Here is a 20,205-nt window from a genome sequence, read left to right as displayed (position 1 = left end):
AGGGAATGTAGCAAGTGCTGCCAAACCAAGTGAAATTCACAAGAACATTGTAACTATGATGACCGCTACCTTGTTTACCTCTGCCTATAAAATAAAGGCTCAGCTTCTTGTCTGTATCTCTCTCTGTGGCCTTAGCCAGGGACAGGAGATCCACCTAGACCCAGCTTATTCTCTTTGTCTTTTCTACATCCTTCGCCGTCCCGCCCCCCCCCCCCCCCCCCCCCGGCTCATCGGACCCTTGGCTGTGCTGGCACAGCACACATTGTCCTTGCTGTGCTCATGTGTGTCTAACTGCCTACCACAGAGGGATGGGGATGTATTCAAGAAACCTCTGGGTAAGATTTACTCCTTGTCTTGAAGAGCACTGCTCAGGTTGATATACAAAGGTTCCTGTGTACCAATGTATTAATGTACATGGTAGTGGCTGAGGATGGCCAAGTCTTTGTAGTCTGGGAGCCCTTTAATGGAAGAAAATGATAGGATGAGCTCAGCTGCAGAGGACTCTCAACATAAGGATCAGGTCCTATTTAGAATGGTAGACTTGAAGGGCAAAAAGAGATGGGATTTGGAATATCAATCATGGAATCCACATTCCTCTGAGGGAAAAAGAGGAATGTGAGCCCAATGTTCTGTAAATTTCTTCAAACCCGAGCATCCTGCATTCTTTGTGTGTGGTCATAGTTCTGTTTATGAATAGAACTCACTCACTCACTACATGTTGGTCATCAAGCTGGCAAAACTTTTCCAGGCTTGCAAAACAAGATATTTGGCACAATTTGGGTAATTCCTGTGACTGCAGTTCATTGTGCTAAGTAAAAATATTATGTAGAGTTGGGGGTACAACCCTAAAAAAACAGAAAAGAAAAGCCATAAAGTGTTTTAGTTAGCAAGGACACTACACTCCTCAAATATGCAGAAGCCCTAATATTTATAGGATGGTTCATATTTATGGAAAGAAGTGCGAGAGCTGGACCCTTGAGTTCTTTGAAAAAGTATTTGCCTTAACTCATTCATGGCATAGACATTTTCTAGCTCAGACAATTATGGGCTATTATCAAAGACTACTCAAAGGTTATTATTGAATACAGCTCTATCTCTTTGACAACCAAACATGTTGCCTGGAAACAATTTCCTTGTTGACTTCATATCTCTTCTTTTCATTGTTTTTATAACTTCAGCAAAGCTTCCCAATTCTGTTCCTCCTACACAGAATAAAGTCCTTTTATGTTCTAGAATGATCAGGCAGCAGATATGGTAACAGACTCATCGGGCTTAATTATAAGCTAGGAAGTTGACGTTCACTGCCATTATTGCATTTCAACTTTGGTTTGAATTTGAAGCATTATGGGACAAATTCCCATTGACTTTTAAAAATACTACCTGAGGGCCTGTGGCAGAGCATGCATTTATACTGGGGGAAAGCAATGGTGACATTTCATGTTCAGGTTCATGTGCTTGCTGTAAGGAGTTTGGCCAGAAATGAACTTGTCTGAAGAGCAGGAACAGTATGGTACTTTAAATTTTTAACACAAAGCAACACGGCATGTTTTATATTTCTAGCAGTTGTTAACATAAAAACATTGAAACCTGTAAAGAATTTTTGTGAGTTTATTTGAGCCAAACTGTCAACAATTGCCAGGAAGCAGAACCTCAACAGATTGGGATAATGCTCCAGAGAATGGCAGTTTCTCATCTATTTTTATACATTGCAATCAAAGGAGGGGACATAAGTGAGTTACATGAAATCCATTAGTGATAGATTAGAGAGGTGGGAGAAAGCAAAGCAGGGGGGTTGGGAGGGGCACCCCTGGGATTGAATAAAAAGTAAAATGATAGACACATAACTAGGTGGGTGCAGGATAGTCAACAGTCAACAATTAACATGATAACAATAACAATGAAGGACCCCTTGGGAAGTTACAAGTTATCCAGACATTTCAAGGATATGTTATCACTAGAGGCCCAGTGCACAAAATTCATGCACAGGTAGGGTCCCCAGTGGTTGACGGCTGCTGGCTGGGGCCTCCCTTCATTCTGCGCCACCCTCTGGTGGTCATCACATGTCATAGTGAGTGATCAAACTCTTGGTCGGTCGAACTCCCAAGGGGACACTTTGCATATTAGGCTTTTATATAGATAGACTAGAGGCCCGGTGCACAAAAATTTGTGCACTGGTGAGGGGGGGGGGTGTCCCTCTGCCCCACTTGTGCCCTTTCACAGTCTGGGACCCCTCGGGAGATAACGACCTGCTGGCTTAGGCCCGCTCCCGGGTGGCAGAGGGCAGGCCCAATCCCTAGGTGCAGCCCCTGGTCGGGCTCAGAGAAGGGCTGACTGGGGAGTTGGGGTGCCACCCCCTGTCATGCACAGAGCACGGTGGATCAGAAGGTTGCCATGCCACTCCCAGTCATGCTCAGGGTAGGGCCGATTGGGGGGTTGGGGCACCACCCCCTGTCACACTCAAGGCAGGGTCGATGGGGAGGTTGCAGCACCACCCCCTGTCACGCACAGAGCAGGGCCGATCAGGGGGTTGGGGAGCTCCCCCCTGTCATGCACAGAGCAGGGCCAATCAGGGGGTTGGGGAGCTCCCTCCTGTCATGCACACAGCAGGGCCGATCACGGGCTTGGGGAGCTTGCCCCTGTCACGCACAGAGTAGGTCTGATAGGGGAGTTGGGGCGCCGCCCCCTGTCACCCACAGAGCAGGGCCAATCAGGGTGTTGGGGCGCCTTCCCCTGTCATGAACAGAGCAGGGCGGATAGGGAGGTTGTGGCCCCGCCCCCTGTCACACACAGAGATGCAGGGCACTCAGGGGTTTGGGCTCTGCCCCCGGTCATGCTGCTCCAGGGGCCAGGAGGCCTCGTGGCTCCGCTGATCCTGGTGCTGGGAGGCCTCGCAGCTCCGCTTGACACCGGGGCAGTGAGGCCTCGCTGCTCCACTGATCCCAGGCCGGGAGGTCTTGTGGCTCCGCTGATCCCGGTGCTGGGAGGCATATTACCCTTTTACTATATAGGATAGAGGCCTGGTGCATGGGTGGGGGCTGGCTGGTTTGCCCTGAAGGGTGTCCCAGATCAGGGTGGGGGTCCCGCTTGGGTGCCTGGCCAGCCTGGATGAGGGGATGATGGCTGTTTGCAGCTGGTCACACCCCCTTCAGGGTTGGGGTCCCCACTGGGGTGCCTGGCCAGTCTGGGTGAGGGGCTGAGGCCCATTTTCAGGCTGGTGGGTGACTGAAGCTCTCAACCTCTCCTTTTTTTCTTTTTTTTTATTCTGGGATTTATTTACTTTCTATGGCTGTCACTGGAGCTGAGAGCCATCTTTAGCTCTGAGGCTCGGCTCCAGCTCTGAGACCTCTGCTGCTGAAAGCAGGTATTTGGCTTCTATAATTGAAACACTGTTGCAACTCCAGCTCTGAGGCCCGGCTGGCTGAAAGCAGGTTTCTGGGGATTGTTTAGCTTCTATAATTGCAACATAGTTGCTTAGAGTGGAGCTCAGAGCTGGGCGGCAGCAGGCGTGGAACCTTGGCTTCCTCCATCACTGGAGCAAGCAAGCCTCCTGTTCGCTTCAGCTGCCTGGCTGCCGGCCACCATCTTGGTTCACAGTTAATTTGCATATCGCCCTGATTAGCCAATGGGAAACGTGTCGGAGGTATGGTTAATTACCATGTTTGTCTATTATTAGATAGGATAGCTGCAAAAAGACAGATAGGCTCAGTTAAGGTAAAAGTTGACCTTCTCAGTGAAGATACCAGCCTAGGATGTAACTACCCACCATAACTGCTTTTAGTTGAAGTTTAATTTCAGACCATCCTTTGTGGTTACTTTAGGTCTGCAATACTGCCATGCAGGCCTTCCCTGATCTTGTCAGGTTAGCATGTGGCCCCTTTCGTCCCCACAGTGAAAATGTTGGAAGATTCTTAACTAGTTGCAGTGCAAATCTGGAGGACACTGAGCACCTACTGTACCTGAAACCATGTTGGTCTGAGCCAGGTAGAAATGCTGATCATCTGCAGCGGCTCCTGAGGATACCAGCTCTGCTGCCTCCAGAGACTCTTCAATCCCTAGCCAATGCAAGACTGTTACTTTTGTTTGTTTGCTTATACTAAACCTACATCTAAGACTTAAAACTTTGTCTTCTTTAAAATAATCATGCTTACTCAGAATAATAATCCTTAGTTATGATTTATATCTTAGTGAAGATCAGTCACTTGATCTTTGTAGGACTGAGGATCTGAGAACAAGACATGAGTGGAAGAAAGATCTTGAGATCTCTGGGCTCTGTGGAAATGACAAACAATGAGCCCTTAATACAGACTTTGAAAAAACACTGGCCTGAGGCTGGCCCTGACTATGATAGTCTGGTTTGGTGACCTTCATAAATACCTGAATACACAGACATCAGACAAGTACAGATTTATTTTCATTCTTCCTTCTATATCACCAACACTCCCGTCCTCACTAACCACACAGTTGTGAAGAATTATAGATTTTCCCCCCAAATTAATTTCTGTTTATGCATATAATGAATCAAAAGACATTGAACAAGACTGATAAAACTGAAAGGAGAAACAGATAAACCTGCTATGATAATTAGAGGTTTGAACATGTATCACTCATTAAGTGATAGAACAAGTAGATAGAAGATCAGTGAGTATAGAATAGCGCACCACTATAAATCAGACCAACCTAATTGACCTTTTCAGGACATTCACCCAACAAAAAAATACACATTCTCTTCAAGATACACATTCTTTTATGGCCCCCAAATAGGTCATATTTGGGGCCATACAACAAATCTCAATATATTTAAAATGATATAATCATACAAAGTTTTTTCTTCTGACTTCAATAGAATTAAATTAAAAAGATATCTGAAAAAAATCTCCAAATATTTAGAAAGTAAAAAATGCACTTGAAAGTAACCCACGAGCTCTAGTAAAAATAAAAAGAGAAATAAAGAAGTATGTTGAACTGGGTTTTATTTATTTATTTTGAATTTTATTTTTTAAATAGAAAAATAACATTAAAATGTGTGGTGTGCAATGAAAGTAGTGCTTAGATAGAAATTAAAAATATAAAAAAAAAAACGAGTCTCAAATTGATGACCTGAGCTTCCATCCCAAGAAACAAGAAGAGGAAGAGAAAAATGAGCCCAAATTAAGCAAAGAAAATATATATGCTGAAATCAATCAAATAAAAAACAGAATAAATAAAGAAAATTAAAAGCCAAGAGCTAGTTTTCTGAGATATAAATAAAATTGATAAACCTCTAGCCAGACTAATCAGAACAAAAAGAAAATATGCAAATTACAAATATCAAGAATGAAACAGAAGATATCACAATAAACTCTACAGATAATAAGAAAATACAAAAAAACTTTAAAACATTTAACAACTTTGATGAAATAAATGTATTTATTGAAATATAAAAATAGTGAAGCTCATCATTAATAACTTGATAACCTGACTATTCTATACCAGTCACAGGACTTGAATTTGTAGTTAAACACCTTCCCACTGAGAAAACTCCAGGTCCAGATAGCTTTCATTGTTGAAGACTATCAAATATTTAAGGAAGAAATAATACTAATTCTATACAAGCTCTTTCAGATAGCAAAACTAGATAAAGACTAGGTAAAGACTGTTATTTTTGTTTGTTTGCTTATACTAAAGCAGAACCATTCATGCCTTTTCCCCTTTCTAGAATGCTGATATCTATCATCTGTACCTGTTGAAGTGCCACTTTAGCCTTCAAGTCCTCTATCAAATATGCCTCCTCCACTTGAATAAAGAGATATTTTCTTTTTCTCAGTGGCCCTAGCTCTCACCGTGCAAACGCTGAGTCCTGCTTGACCCTCTGAGATATCCTGGAATCTGAATTGTTAGAGCCACTCAAGCAGCAGGAAGGGGCATCCTTTCATAAAGCGATATTTTCATTTGTATCCTTGGCTTTCTATTGCTCTTTGCTCACACCTCTTTTAACAATTACCAGATACTTCTTTGAATGATCACTGGTGTCCCCGTTTTAAAGCTGCTAAGAGATGATAAACTCTTTGAGGGCAAAACCCACTTCTTTATTGTTGTAGCTTCTTCAGATCCTAGTAATTTAAACAAAATGTAAAACAGACCATGAAAAGTGTGGAGAGTGGCTACAGCATTCGGACAGGCTCAAGTCTTGGACTGACTTGTGGCAAAGCCACATACAAGTCCCAGCTTGGAGGGCAAAGCCCTCCCAGCACAATTATAGCCAAAAGGCTATGGTTGTAACCTTGACCTTATAGTTCGACCCTGCTGTCCTAAGTAGCTAAAGGATGTGGGCTGCAGGGGGGGTGCAGTAAGTGCTGCCTAAACAAGCTTGATAGAGTTCAGAGAATGGCAACAACAGGAAAGAAGCAGATTTGAAACTCACAAGAACATTGTAAACATCTTGTCCTTATTTTGCTTTGTGTGATCTGACTATAAAATACTAGTAAAAACTCAGCTTACGGGCTGTGTCACTGTTTCCTCATCCAGGCACAGTTATCCACCTGGCCCCAACTGTATTCTCTTGTCTGTTTTCTTTAATCCTTCACCGCCCCTCCTCAGGTTCACTCCTGGCTGTGCTGGGCATGGTTCAGAAAAGTACTGTAATACGAAGGATTCTGTACCAGCCCTTCTGGAATATAAAGAAAAGGAAGATAAATTCTAATTAAGGGACTTTGTTTAGGAGATGGCATTGAACCAATCCTAACTGTTATGACTAAATATATGGTCTCAGCAACTCTTTTACAATTACATGTGAAAGTATTTTAATTATGTGTGTACCCATTCTTACAGCTTAACTTAGAAGTTCTCTTACTGATTTTTATATTCTTGACACATACATTGAATCTTTGTTAAATAAGTGAGGGAGGAAAACAAAAGAATAAATGGGTAGATGGATGGATGGATGGATGGATGGATGGATGGATGGATGGATGGATGGATACCATTTAGTAAACAGGCCCAGTGACCAAACTGGTCTAAATCGAGGTGCTGTACTGGAGGTAGAGATTCTAAAATGACATGTTGATCTCCCACTTCAATTTCTACACTCAATTCAAAGGAAACCTCTTGATCTTTCTCCAGTGAACCCAGAATCCCCATAGAAAGTCTGAGGGAACTACATTATGTCATGGGAATTTGATTAAGTGCACAGCATTGGCAGAGGTGTTAACTTTGTCTGTAAATCGCATAATTAATGGATGAAGCCATTTCCCAAGTAAAACTGTCCATAACTGTAAGCTACTGTTATTTTTTTAGGGTGCTATTATTTTTGTTTGTTTGCAGACAGTATTATCAAGATTATTAAATTAGGAAATGGTGCTTACTAGGTATATTAATGGAAAACCTTATGTTTAAACATATCTCTATCAAAATAACTATGATTTTGATCTTTTCCTTTCCCACTCTGGTCAAGTTCTGTCACATGGGCAGTGAGTGAGACCTGATTATTGTAGGAGCTGGATTCAGTGACTCAGTCCTATGATACTATCTGAGACAACATTGGTTATCTGTAAGTGACCTAATCTTTGTGCTAGAACAGAGACAGTCACCCAGCACTACGATTTACTTCTTTATGTTTTAACAACACAAGGAAAAGAACAGCCAGAAGTACATCACAGAAGAAAAGTTTGGCACACCTGGCTTCAAAGGTTAAAGGAAAAGTCACAGCTGGACTGGTTCCAGCACATTGAAACATTGGCCACTTCTGGAAATACCCAGGATTAGAAAGAAAAATCTTTAGAAATGGGTATTTCACAGGGGTCTTTCAAGATTTATACTGGAACATCTTCTGTGTGCTAAGCATCTTTATAGTAACGATTTTGACTCCTCCCTGGAACTACAAGTAAATGTCATTAGCTCAGTTTTAGCAGCGAAGAGGCTGATATTCAGAGTACAGAGATGAGGAATCAGCACTCAAACCAGTCTTGACTCCAAACCCATGCTCTCATTGCCATCTCTCTGCACCCCTCAGTGAGCCATTGAGGTATCAGGGCAAGGAGAGGGACAGATGGACAGGCCTGGGAGGAAGAGGGACTGGTGTTAAGAGAGGAAGAGCAGCCACTACTGGCCACTTTTGATTGAAATCTCAAAAAAATTATAGAGTTTAATGTTGTTCCCAGCTGACTTTTGCAGTTCTGGGAGATAAAGATCCTCTTTTTTTTTTTTTTTGCCCGTCATTGGCCTAAAGGGATCCATTTGCCTGCACACATAAAAGTCCAATAAGACACAGACAGGAGTTTCCAGCAAAGGAACTAAAGATTTATTTAAGGAAATGGCACCAAACCTGGAGACACAGGTGAGCTGATGCTCTGAAAACTGGCTCTGAATGGCTTCCAAGAAGGAGCTGGGTTATAAAGGGGAGAAGTCATTACCATGGTGACTAAGGGAGCTGGGGTCCTGGCCTCTACTGAATGACTGGGGCCAGGGTAGAGGGTAGTTAGTCATTGTATCAGGCCCTGAGGTTAGCCTTGGCATTGTTCTTAAGACTGCTTGATGCTGATCAGAATCTAACATCAAGTTTCTGGGCAGTTACATATCTGCATTTCAAAATAAATTTGAAGCTTTTCCAATAGGAAATCCCAAATTATCAATAAACAATGGTATGAGGTTTTGATCGCCCCCCTCCACCTGCCTTTATTCTCTACACTCCGGCAGCTCCTATGTCACAGCTAAATAATGGCCTTCACGGACCCTATCCCTAATCTAGCCCTCACTATTTGTTAGTTATAACTCTTGGTTGCAAGTTATAGAAACTTGACTTAAACTGGATTAAGTGGAAAGAAAGGGTAGGGTTACTGAAAGCTTGGCACTCCCACAGAAATGGTAGTGGGGTGACTGGCCTAGAAGTCTTCACTAAGACCTCAGATAAGCCCAGGCTTCTCTCACTGGTTTCCTTCCCAGGGTCAGCCTTATTTCATCACACTAGCTTTCTTCACAAAGCAGAAAATGCATTATTACAACTCTGATCACCATGACTAAGGAGGCTTGTTCTCTGTTCCAGAAAAGAACTCGTTCCAAGGATCAGGGTCTGAGGTGGGGCATCAAACAAAGCCGACTGGATGATGTTTCCCTCCCAGCCCAGGGCTGGGCCAGGTGGACTAGACAGAAGCTCACAGTTCCCCCTGGCAGCACGCACTTAGAGGAGAGGGAACATAATGTCCCTGAAGAAAGGGGTTGTTGAAATGTGTACACAAAAGTCTGAAGGTCCATTGTCACTGTCAGAGCCAATCTCTGCAAGTGTGTCCTGCACTGCAGGAGGGGAATATTGCTGGAGTTTCGGCCAGTGGCTCTCCCTACCCAAACATGGTTATACAAGGACTGCAATCCAATAAAGGACTCTACATGAAGTTTATGTAAAAAATGTTATTTACTTAGAAGTTATAATCATTAATGCACAAGCATATCTTTAAGCCTTAACAAATATTTATTTAAAAGTATTTTTCTTCCCTGGCCGGCTTGGCTCAGTGGATAGAGCGTCAGCCTGTGGACTGAAGGGTCCCAGGTTCAAACCTGGCCAAGGGCACATACCTGGGTTGCGGGCTCAATCCCCAGTAGGGGGCGTGCAGGAGGCAGCCGATCAATGATTCTCTCTCATCATTAATGTTTCTATCTCTCCTCCCTTCCTCTCCGAAATCAATAAAGAAATATATATATTTTTAAAATAAATAAAACTATTTTTTTTTAAAAAAAGTATTTTTCTAATGTTGAAAAAGGTAAAATGATGACATCTACACAAATCTGGATATAAAGGAGGAAATCGTTTGAAGAAAGTGGGATGAATTAGCTTGAAGTTACAGTGACATCTGCTTTTAAAGTGAAAAACAGCTCCCACCCTTGTCCTCCCAGAAATCACCCGAAGCAACAGCAGGTTGAGAACTAGTGTTATGGGCTCACTCAGCGGGATAGACCACCGACTCAGAATTTAAAATTTAGGAGCCTTTATTTAGCTGGCCAGCTGACTATAGTTACAGAACCCTACCGAAGCAGAGGCTGAACTGCAGCACCGATTTCCATGGCCAGCGACTACAGTTACAGCACCTTGCCGGAGCAGAGGCTGAACTGCAGTGCTGACAGCAGGAGTTACATTTTATTATTAAATTTTGTGGAGGCCCAGAGAAAAATGTGTCTTTCAAATTCTGGGCCCCCCCAATATGGAGGAAACTCTCTTTATACTTTTTCCAGTCCTTTGTCTCCCAAATTTAGAATGAGACTTCCGGGCCTTCTGAGAAAGAAGGCCTGCATGCTGGGAAGGGGCCATGAAACCATATCTCAAGGCCTGGCCTGATGTCAGCACCTTCCTATCTATGTGTTTTAGGAACAGACAGCACAGCATGACCCATCTGGCCAGAGTGCCAGATATGCAGCCCAGCACACTGGAAGAAAACATTCTGTCAGCTGGAGCCAGGCGATGACTGAAGCATGCACACACCTTGGCTTTCAAGTGGATAGCTGCGTGGTTTGTATAAATTAGAGTGAGTTCATTCCTGGGTGCTCACCCTCGCTTCCCTGGGCACCAATTGTCTTCTTGAGGCCCTTCAGCGTGTGCTGGGCTGGGAGTTGTGCCAGTGTGGTGCCTGTGTGGACGGCCTCTGTGCTCTGACCTGGCTGGGAGGCGTGGGCTGAGGAGGGCAGAGGAGAGAGGGGAAGAGCAGTACTAGTGAGGACATATTCATTCTTGGTCCTAACCTAAGGTTCCAGGGACAGGATTTATCTCTCTTCATCACTGGGCCACTCCCTTCTTGCCCACCCTCATCAATTTAGGGAGCCTCAGGGGCTTCTTTCATCTAGAATTCAAACTCCCGGGTAAAAGAAGCAGGGAAGGGGTAACACAAGCTCTGGAAAGCTGCAGGAATGGATTTGGTATTGAGCTTCTGGGCCACAGAGCCCTGGGCCAGCTTCCTTTTGCCATTCTTTTCCTCTGAGGCCTCGAAGTCTCAGATCACCACCACTTATTGCTGCAACTGGGCTCCCTCTGTCTTTGAAGACAGCACACTCCACCCCACCCCGGCCTTGTGCAGCACATCGAGTTGTCCCACACACTTCTTCTCTCTGCCAGGCCCCACTAGGATCTTTCCTTAGAAATCCAGAAGGAATGGGAGGGCCAAAAGTAAGGAACATAGCAGGCTGTGGGCATACAGCTGAGTTAGGTCAGATACTTCTCTGTTGAGGGACGTCCAGCTTGGGGTGTCCTGAACTTTCCTCACAAAAGAGATTTGAAGCTCAGAAAGAGGGGGTGTGAGAAGGGAGTGGATTTGCTCTCTGGAGACCAGGTTTTTGAGTGGTAGTTGGAGGTGGGCACTGGGCAGGCAAAGGAGATGTCTGCCTCCTCCTCCTTGGTCTTTAGGGCATCCAGTGCTGCCCTGCTATCTCTCTGGAATGGTGGGAAGATAAGCAAGTCTTCCAGTTGAGAGAGAAGGGAAGTCCCTGTGAGGACCCCGAGACAGAGAAGAATCGGGGAACCTGAGCAGCTGTTTCATAATACCTGTTACTGAACCACAACCCATTTCCCTAGCTAGCACCAAAATGTCCTGGAATAACTTAGAATGTTGGTTCTTAAAATTTATTGGGCACAAAAATCTCTCTAGACCTTGTTAAAACCCAGATTCCTGGTTCAGTGGGCTGGGGCTTGGCCTCCCTGCTGCATCCCCACAGCTCTGGGGGCTGCTGCTCCTGCTGGGCTGGGAACCCCACTGAGTAGCCCTGACTTAGAAGACAGAGCTGGCTGTCCTGCAGAATCCTAGGCAATTGTTGTCCATCCTGGAGTCAGATAACACTCCCAGTTCAAACGTTGTTACCAAACACAAAAGGTTCTTTTGCCTATTCATCAGAGCCCAATAAAATTGAACAGGAGTTTGCAACAAAGAAAGTGAAGGGTTTTTAAAGGAAATGGTGCCAAGCCTGGATACACAGGTGTGCTAGTGCTCTAAAACAGGGCTTCCAGTGGCTTTCAGGGGATGAGTTATTTAGGGGGAAATCATTAATCATGGTGACTAAGGGAGGTGGGGTTGTGGGTTCTATTAATTGGTTGGGCCAGGGTAGGGAGTATTTGATCAATGTATCACGTCCTGTGTCAGCCATGGCATCGTTCTGTCTGGTTTTGTAGCGTCATTCTGAGGAGGAAACTAGTTTTGCAAGGCGTGTCAGGCCATAAAAACTGTGAGCAATGCACTGCCCTGGGATGGTGGGGAGGTCATTATCTCTGGCCCCAGGACAGATCATCGGATATGGCCTGGGGACCCCCAACACCTGGGGGCCTTCCTGTAAGCCCATGAAAGGGGGCAGAACCATATCTGCAAGACAAAGACCCCAGCGGGATATATATAGACAGGCTCTCTGCATGTTTCTTCACTCTGATTTGGAAATTATTCCCGGAGTCCACTGGTGTTAATAAAGAGGGTCCCTCCCTTTCTCTAGGAAGTGTGCTTGGTATTTCTTTGGTCTTCTGTAACAATTCCACTTTCATGGGCCTTAGGCTGAAACACAGCTGAAGTCAAAATTGTTTTTTTAGCTTGACTGAAACTACCTTTCTGTAGTCAACAGACCTGAGGCTTTGTACTTAAGACTGATGCTGACCAGAATCTCTATCCTGAGGGCTTAATAATTAAGGAAGTGAGTGGACATGCAAGGAAGAGGCAGACAGATGAGTCATGGTGCTATTAGAGTGGACAAGGCCAGTTTAAATCCAGAGGAAAGAAAGGAGCAAAGGTCACATTAAAGAAATGAAACCACATTAAAGAAATGAAGTTTTTGAGCGGTTACAATACAATGTGACGGGAAAACGTTTGCAAAGATTTCCTAAGGCTGGATGTTGTAACACCTCTAGTCTCTTCCCAGTTCAGCCCTTCCTGTTGCTGTGACATTCACCAGACAGAAGAAATGAGAAAGGAGAACTGGCCTGAGGTGTTCTATCCTTTGATCTTTCATGATTTCAACACCATCCCCAGTTTCCTATTCTGGGAATGGGAGCCTGGAGGCAGACAGGCTTCAAGAGATCTGGCTAAAGTGGCCCCAGGCAAACAAGAACAAAGAGCAGGGGTAGTTTTAGTTGGTGGCTGCTCAAGGCTGCCCTCCTTCAGGGCTGCAGGGGAAAGGAGATGAGTGAAGGACTAACGGGTCAGTTTTCCATTGGAGTTCCTTCCATCCCTGTGTGACTATCAAGGAAGCTAATGAAAGAATCCTATGTCCACACGTAGCAATTTAGTTCTTTTAAAACTGCTAATATTTCTTAACACTTTCATATATAAATGGGAAATAAAAAAGATAGTCCCTTGCTTTGGATGGCACTGGAGGGTTGATACTTTCACCTAGTTATCTTACTTGATTTTCATAAGAAACTTCCAGTGTAAGAGTGGGTGTGTCAGCCACTGTTGTTCTAACCTTACAGCTGAAAAAACTGAGGTCTGAACAAGTTAAGTGGCTTGCCAGAAACTGACTTGAAGAATGCTACTGAATGACTCACCAGCAAAATGGGGAGTTTCCTTTAAGTGGTTTTATGATGTGAGTAATAACCATGTGTGTTCAAACTGCCTGAATCCTTAGAGATTATTGTAATCCAACTTCCTTCAAGAGATAAGGAGACTGAAGTTTAGAGGGGCTATTTAATCTTCTGGGATCCATCACAGAATTAAGCATATAATCAGGTTATTGCTTAAAGAAAGGTATTATAAACAGACCCGGACTCTGTTTTTAGTGCAGAAATAAAATATTCATGTCAAATCCTATACTACACAGCCATTCCATTCATCCCACAAAAGCAAGAGCAAGCCAGGCTGGAAAAATGATGTTAGGACATGACTGATCCAATGCCCTGGACCAGGGTAGGTCAGACTTGTATAAGCTGAGACGGGGAGATGTCTACTCTTAAATACCACCCATCTTCTCCAGCAAGTCAAGTCAACTAAACAACTGCTGGCTGAAACTTCCAGGTGCCAGGCATTGTGAGGTTGACATGAGTGCCCCCAGGGTTATAATTTGTTAAGATCCAAAGAGAGTCTGTGCACCATTAGTGGCCAGTGTGATGTGAGCAGAGGGTGGTTAAGTGAATACTTCACTTGTTTGATAGATCTTGGGGAAGATGAAAAAAAAAAACCAATAACAGATAATGGAGGAAATGTGGGATTCCAACTCAGATACTTAAACCGGGAGAGTGGTCACATGAAGCAGTTGAGCTGCCAGTTACATAACCTCACTGCACAGTGAGGAAACAGCCCACCCAGGGCTACAGCAGGCTGCTGAGCAGAGGGGCACAGGGACTCTGGCTTCCTCAGGGACAGCTTTAGCCGGAGCACACCCTTCTGAGTAGCCTTCCCCAATGCACTTGTGTCTCAAGCTCCTGATCAGGTATGAGCAGATTCTCCAGGTTCTTGGCTCAAGAATAGAGTTTTTGTTTTCGCTGGATTTGTTGGCACTAACTGTGACGGTGAGGCAGTGCCTAGGCAGGTAGAGAATTGGCAGGCTGCAATATGGAGTTCGTATATTTCATTCTTCAGTAAGGAGCTAAGTGATCAAAAGGGGTATTTTCAATGGAGCTGAAAGTTCATCAAAATAGGAAGAAGTACAAAGATCAATTCACTCGGCAACCTCTTTCCTGTGGGTGCAGCCAGCCTGGGTGCCTTTGTGAGAATAAGAAAACATGCCTTCCCTCTGATTTCAGCAGACATTCCCCTGGGTATACCCGGCTGGCACCCACCACCACCCTGCTTCCCCACTCCCGTATCAGCCTCAAGTGTGGATGGCTTAATCCAGCTACATGCGGACAGAACTAGCAGCTGCTATTTGAGATGCCCAGGGATAAAAATGGGGCAAGAAAGGGAGGCAGGCCCAGGGAGCCTGGGGACTTTGGACAGGCCTCATGGCTTTGTAAGTCACTGAATGTTTTTGCAGTGAGGAAGTAAAGATAAATAAGGTACTCAGGCAGGGAGGCAGTTGGGGCGGGGCGGGGGAGGGGGTGCGGCGCGGGGGGGGGGGGGGGGCATAGGGGAGACACACCTAGCAGTTTCACCCTGGGTGCCACTGAAAACTTCTTTCTAAGGTGTTGCTGACAGGCAGCACAGTGGCTCTCTGAGTGTGGTCTGTACAGACTAGCAGCAGCCCCTGGGAACTTACAGAAACACAAATTCTGAGGCCCCATCGCAGACTGACTGCTCTAGGAATTCTGGGGTTTTAACACAGCCTCCAGCTACCTCTGATGCACATGAGAGTCTGAGAACCCAGGCAAGGTAGTGAGCAGTTCCGCATGGGTTCCAAGCCCAGCTCCACGACCCTGGGGAAGTCATTTAAGCACTCTGAATCCCAAAGTCCTCTTCTATATCTAAAACGGATGTAAGAACAGTACTATTTCAGAGAGTCATTTTGGAATATAACTGTTCTTTGTCAACATGGAGAAGCAGCACACACATTTGCAGTTATTTGATACCAGCACGAATTAAGTATCAGGAGTCCTAGGAAGACTGCATCCCTCCACTGTCCCAGGCTGACCCTCAGAGAGCAAATGAGAGACGATGCAGGCTTGCCATCCCTCTTGTACCACACAGTCCAGAGGGACAGCAATATCCAGCCAATGACCTATAGCCCTGGGGAACCCCAAGTACTCATGGAGATCAGAGCAGAAGTGCATGGGTGGTGGGAGCATATGCTGAGCTGGGCACTTGGCGGGTGGGGACCTGACTGGAGCTGAGGGGGTCAGAGAAGGCTTCCCTAAGAAAGTGTTTGAGCTGAGATCAGGAGAGTGAGTAATGGTCATAACTAACTCTTTAGGGACACTTCCTAGGTGCCAGGCATTATTCTCAGTGATTACATATTTCAAATCAGGTAATCCCCATGGGATTAGGTAATATTTTGACTCCCATTTTCTAGATGGGATGGGGGCAGGAGATGATAACTCGATCACAGCCATGTGGTAGAGAAATGGCACAGGTACGATTTGAATCCAAGCAGACAGATCCCTGGACCTAAGTGCTTCATTGTGCCTAGTTGACAGGAAGGGCTAAAATAAACATAGTGGGGATGAGGGGTGGGGGTGGGGGGCAGAGGGCTGAAGGCAGGGAGAGAGGAGAGTGGTGTTAAGTGATGCTGGAGAGGTGGTCGGGCCAGATCATGCAGGTCTCAGGACTAAACTATGGACTTCTGTTCTTACACTATGGACTTCTGCTCTTACACTGAGAGCAGAAGGTAAAACTCCACATGAGGCATTTAAGCAGGGGTGGGGGGGCTGCTGGTATAGGATCAGGCAATTAATTGTCCAGGTAAGAGATAGGACAGTCCATCCAGGGGGCTGGAAAAGGAGATGTGAGAAGTCAGATGTCTTCCCTGTTTCTCTAATGCTTACTAAACCAGTTCTTAGGCATCTACCTGTCATAGCCTGTGTGGATGGCAATCTGGTGTTGTGCAGCACACAAAATCTGAGGCCCCTGCCCACCCCCACCAGTGGCTAAGTCACACATTAAGAGACAAATTTCGGGATGTAAGAAATCATGTGGTGACATGAGAAAAAGCCAGCTGTAAAAGAGATAATGCATATTTTCAATTTTCACATACGCACATTAGAAAAATATGCAAAGGACATATGTAAAAATGGTCACAGTTATTACCATTGAGAAAAATATTGAAGTTGGCTTTTTTGCATCCCCTCCCCTTTTTTTGCAATGATAGCATATTACTTTTGTAATCAAATTAATATGCTTCTTAAAAATGGCTTACTAGTCTATGAAGTTAATCACAAATACTGGAAATCTTGGCTACATGGCCATCTGTTCCAGGTGGAAGCTCTGGGGAGACTTAAATAGTGGCTCATTCTGTCACGGCTAAAGCCTGTCTCCTAGTGGACAGAAGCAGCAAGGACAGACCAATTTTCAGACATCTACATAAATATCAATGCATGTTTATTTATTCACTCATTTTGTCATTCAATGAATATGAACTGATCACATTCTACATGCTAAGCATAATCCTATATAATAAAGAGGTAATATGCAAATTAACTATCACACCTTCACAAGATGGCTGCCTACACCAGGCCAGCAGGGGGTGAGGGATGACCAAATAACTAAACAAGCAGGCTGCGTGGGACGACCAGGATGAGAGGGGGGGCAGTTGGGGGCAATTAGGCTGTTAGGGGCAGCAGTGAGGGGCAACTAGGCTTGGGGAGGGGTCAGTTGGGGGTGACCAGGCCAGCAGGGGGTGGGGCAGTTAGGAGCAACCAGGCTGGCAGTGGGGGGCAGGTAGGGGCGACCAGGCAGACAGGTGAGCAATTAGGAGCCAGCGGCCCAGGATTTTGCTGGTTTAGGCCTGATTCCTGGGATCGGGCCTAAACCGACAGTTGGACATCCCCCTGAGGGGTCCCAGATAGGAGAGGGTTCAGGCTGGGCTGAGGGGAACCCCCCACCCCCACCCATGCATGAATTTCATGCACCAGGCCTCTAGTGGAATATAAACACAAGTTAATGTTTATAATAAAACTAGAGGCCCGGTGCACAAAAATTTGTGCACTCAGGGGGGAGGGGTGTCCCTCAGCCCCACTTGTGCCCTCTCATAGTCTGGGACCCCTCAGGAGATAACAACCTGCTGGCTTACGCCTGCTCCCGGGTGGCAGAGGGCAGGCGCAATCCCTAGGTGCAGCCCCTGGTCGGGCTCAGAGCAGAGCCAATTAGGGAGTTGGGGCACTGTCCCCTGTAATGCACAGAGCAAGGGATGATCAGGGGGTTGGGATGCTGCCCCCTGTCACTCACAGAGCAGGGCCGATAAGAGAGGTTAGGGCTCCGTACCCTGTCATGCACAGAGCAGGGCTGATCAGGGGGTTGAGGAGCTCCCCCCTGTCACTCACAGAGTAGGGCCGATAGGGGAGTTGGGGCACCGCCCCCTGTCACACACAGAGCAGGGCGGATCAGGGGGTTGGGGCTCCGTACCCTGTCACGCACAGAGCAGGGTCGATCAGGGGGTTGGGGAGCTCCCCCTGTCATGCACAGAGCAGGGCCGATTAGGGGGTTGAGGAGCTCCCCCCTGTCACTCACAGAGTAGGGCCGATAGGGGAGTTGGGGCACTGCCCCTGTCACACACAGAGCAGGGCGGATCAGGGGGTTGGGGCGCCATATCCTGTCACACTCAGGGCAGGGCCGATGGGGAGGTTATGGCTCTACCCCATCACACACAGAGCAGGGCCCATGGGGGGCAGGGGGGTTGGGGTGCCACACCCTGTCACACACACAGCCGCAGGGCGATCAGGGGGTTGGGAAGCTCCCCCCTATCAGGCACAGAGCAGGGCTGATCAGGGGGTTGGGGCACCTTCCCCTGTCACTAACAGAGCAGGGCGGATAGAGAGGTTGTGGCCCTGCCCCCGTCACTCACAGAGCCGCGGGGCGATCAGGGTGTTTGGGCGCTGCCCCCTGTCACGCTGATCCTGGTGCCAGGAGGCCTCGAGGCTTTGCTGATCCCAGTGCTGGGAGGCATATTACCCTTTTACTATATAGAATAGAGGCCTGGTGCACAGGTGGGGGCCGGCTGGTTTGTCCTGAAGAGTGTCCTGGATCAGGGTGGGGGTCCCGCTTGGGTGCCTGGCCAGCCTGGGTGAGGGGCTGATGGCTGTTTGCATCTGGTCACACCCCTTCAGGGTGGGGGTCACCACTGGGGAGCCTGGCCAGTCTGGGTGAGTGGTTGAGGGCTGTTTTCAGGCTGGCGGGTGACTGAAGCTCCCAATCGCTCCTTTTTTTCTTTTTTTTTTTTTAATTCTGGGCCAGCTTTAGCTCTGAGGCTTGGCTCCAGCTCTGAGGCCTCGGCTGCTGAAAGCAGGTATCTGGTCTGTTTGGGTTCTATAATAGAAACACTGTTTCAACTCAAGCTCTGAGATCCTGGCTGGCTGAAAGCAGGTTTCTGGGGTTTTGTTTAGCTTCTATATTTGTAACAGTGTTTCAAACTGCAAGCTCAGAGGCCGGCAGCGGCAGGCGGGGAACGTTGGCTTTCTCCGTCACTGAAGCAAGCAAGCCTCATGTTCGATTCAAGCTGCCTGGCTTCCGGCCACCATCTTGGCTGGCAGTTAATTTGCATATCGCCCTGATTAGCCAATGGGAAGGGTAGCAGAGGTACAGCTAATTACCATGTTTCTCTTTTATTAGATAGGACTAGAGGCCCGGTGCACAAAATTCATGCACTGGGGGGAGGAGGTGTCCCTGTGGGATCGGGCCTAAACTGGCAGTTGGACATTCCTCTCACAATCCGGGATTCCCAACCGCTCGCCTGCCTTCCTGATTGCCCCTAACCACTTCTGCCTGCCAGCGTGATCACCCCCTAACCACTCCCCTGCTGGCCTAGTCCCCCCCAAATGCCCTCTCCTGCAGCCCGGTCACCCCCAAATGGTCACAAGATGGCCACCCCCATGTGGTCACAAGATGGTCGCCCCAATTTGCATATTACCCCTGCTGTCCTGTTCGCCCCCCCAACTGCCCTTTCTTGCCAGCCATCTTGTGGTGGCCATCTTGTGACGACATAGAGGCGGCCATTTTGTGACCACATGGAGGTGGCCATTTTGTGACCACATGGGGGCGGCCATCTTGTGCGAGGGCATGACAGTCAATTTGCATATTACCGCTTTATTATATAGGATCATGTTTAGGAATATGGATGATTGCTGGAAGTTGGTCCATCCTTGCTGCTTGACACAGTCGCTGCAGGAAAGAAACATCTGCACAGCATATGTTTCAAGGGACCTGGCATATATAGCATACTGTTCTTAATATGTTTGCTCCCCTTAGTGCTGTGTTTTAACCAAGGTCACCTTTCTGAGAAAGGTTGTTTCCCCAGGCAGGGATTTTCCCCTGAAGTTAGGGAGGGGATAAAACCCCTAAACTGCCAGGCAGGTAGTTAATCACTTTAACTACGAACAATCATGCTTAAGCTACATAATCTTTACTCCCTGGAATGGAGATAAGAAACGCCCTAACCTTTGGAATAGAGATTGATAGGATTGGAATCAACTGGTATAAATACAGATGTAACAAGACAACAGGACACAGAACCTAGAGACAAAACCTAGGGAGAGAACATGGCAAAAGAACCTAGACAGAACCTAGACAGAACCTAGACAGAACCTGGCTGAAGAACCTGGCTACAGAACCTGGTGACCCTGGAATGGAGATAAGAAACGCCCTAACCTTTGCAATAGAAATTGACAGGATTAAAATAAACTGGTATAAATACAGA

The 20,205-nt window shown here is 46.4% G+C and overlaps 1 long non-coding RNA gene across 1 annotated transcript; it reads left to right on the top strand.

Annotated features, from left to right (window-relative positions):
• Positions 1 to 217: 217 nt before the first annotated feature.
• Positions 218 to 9,343, top strand: LOC132229388 (uncharacterized). Its single transcript, XR_009451674.1, has 3 exons — positions 218 to 372; positions 8,204 to 8,311; positions 9,017 to 9,343. It is a non-coding gene; the product is annotated as an uncharacterized LOC132229388 (long non-coding RNA).
• The last annotated feature ends 10,862 nt before the right edge of the window (positions 9,344 to 20,205 follow it).

The sequence above is a fragment of the Myotis daubentonii genome, chromosome 3 (genome assembly GCF_963259705.1).
Source record: "Myotis daubentonii chromosome 3, mMyoDau2.1, whole genome shotgun sequence".
In the NCBI taxonomy this organism is placed as follows: domain Eukaryota; kingdom Metazoa; phylum Chordata; class Mammalia; order Chiroptera; family Vespertilionidae; genus Myotis; species Myotis daubentonii.
Note: the sequence above shows the minus strand (reverse complement) of the source record. Positions and strands in the feature narration are given on the sequence as shown.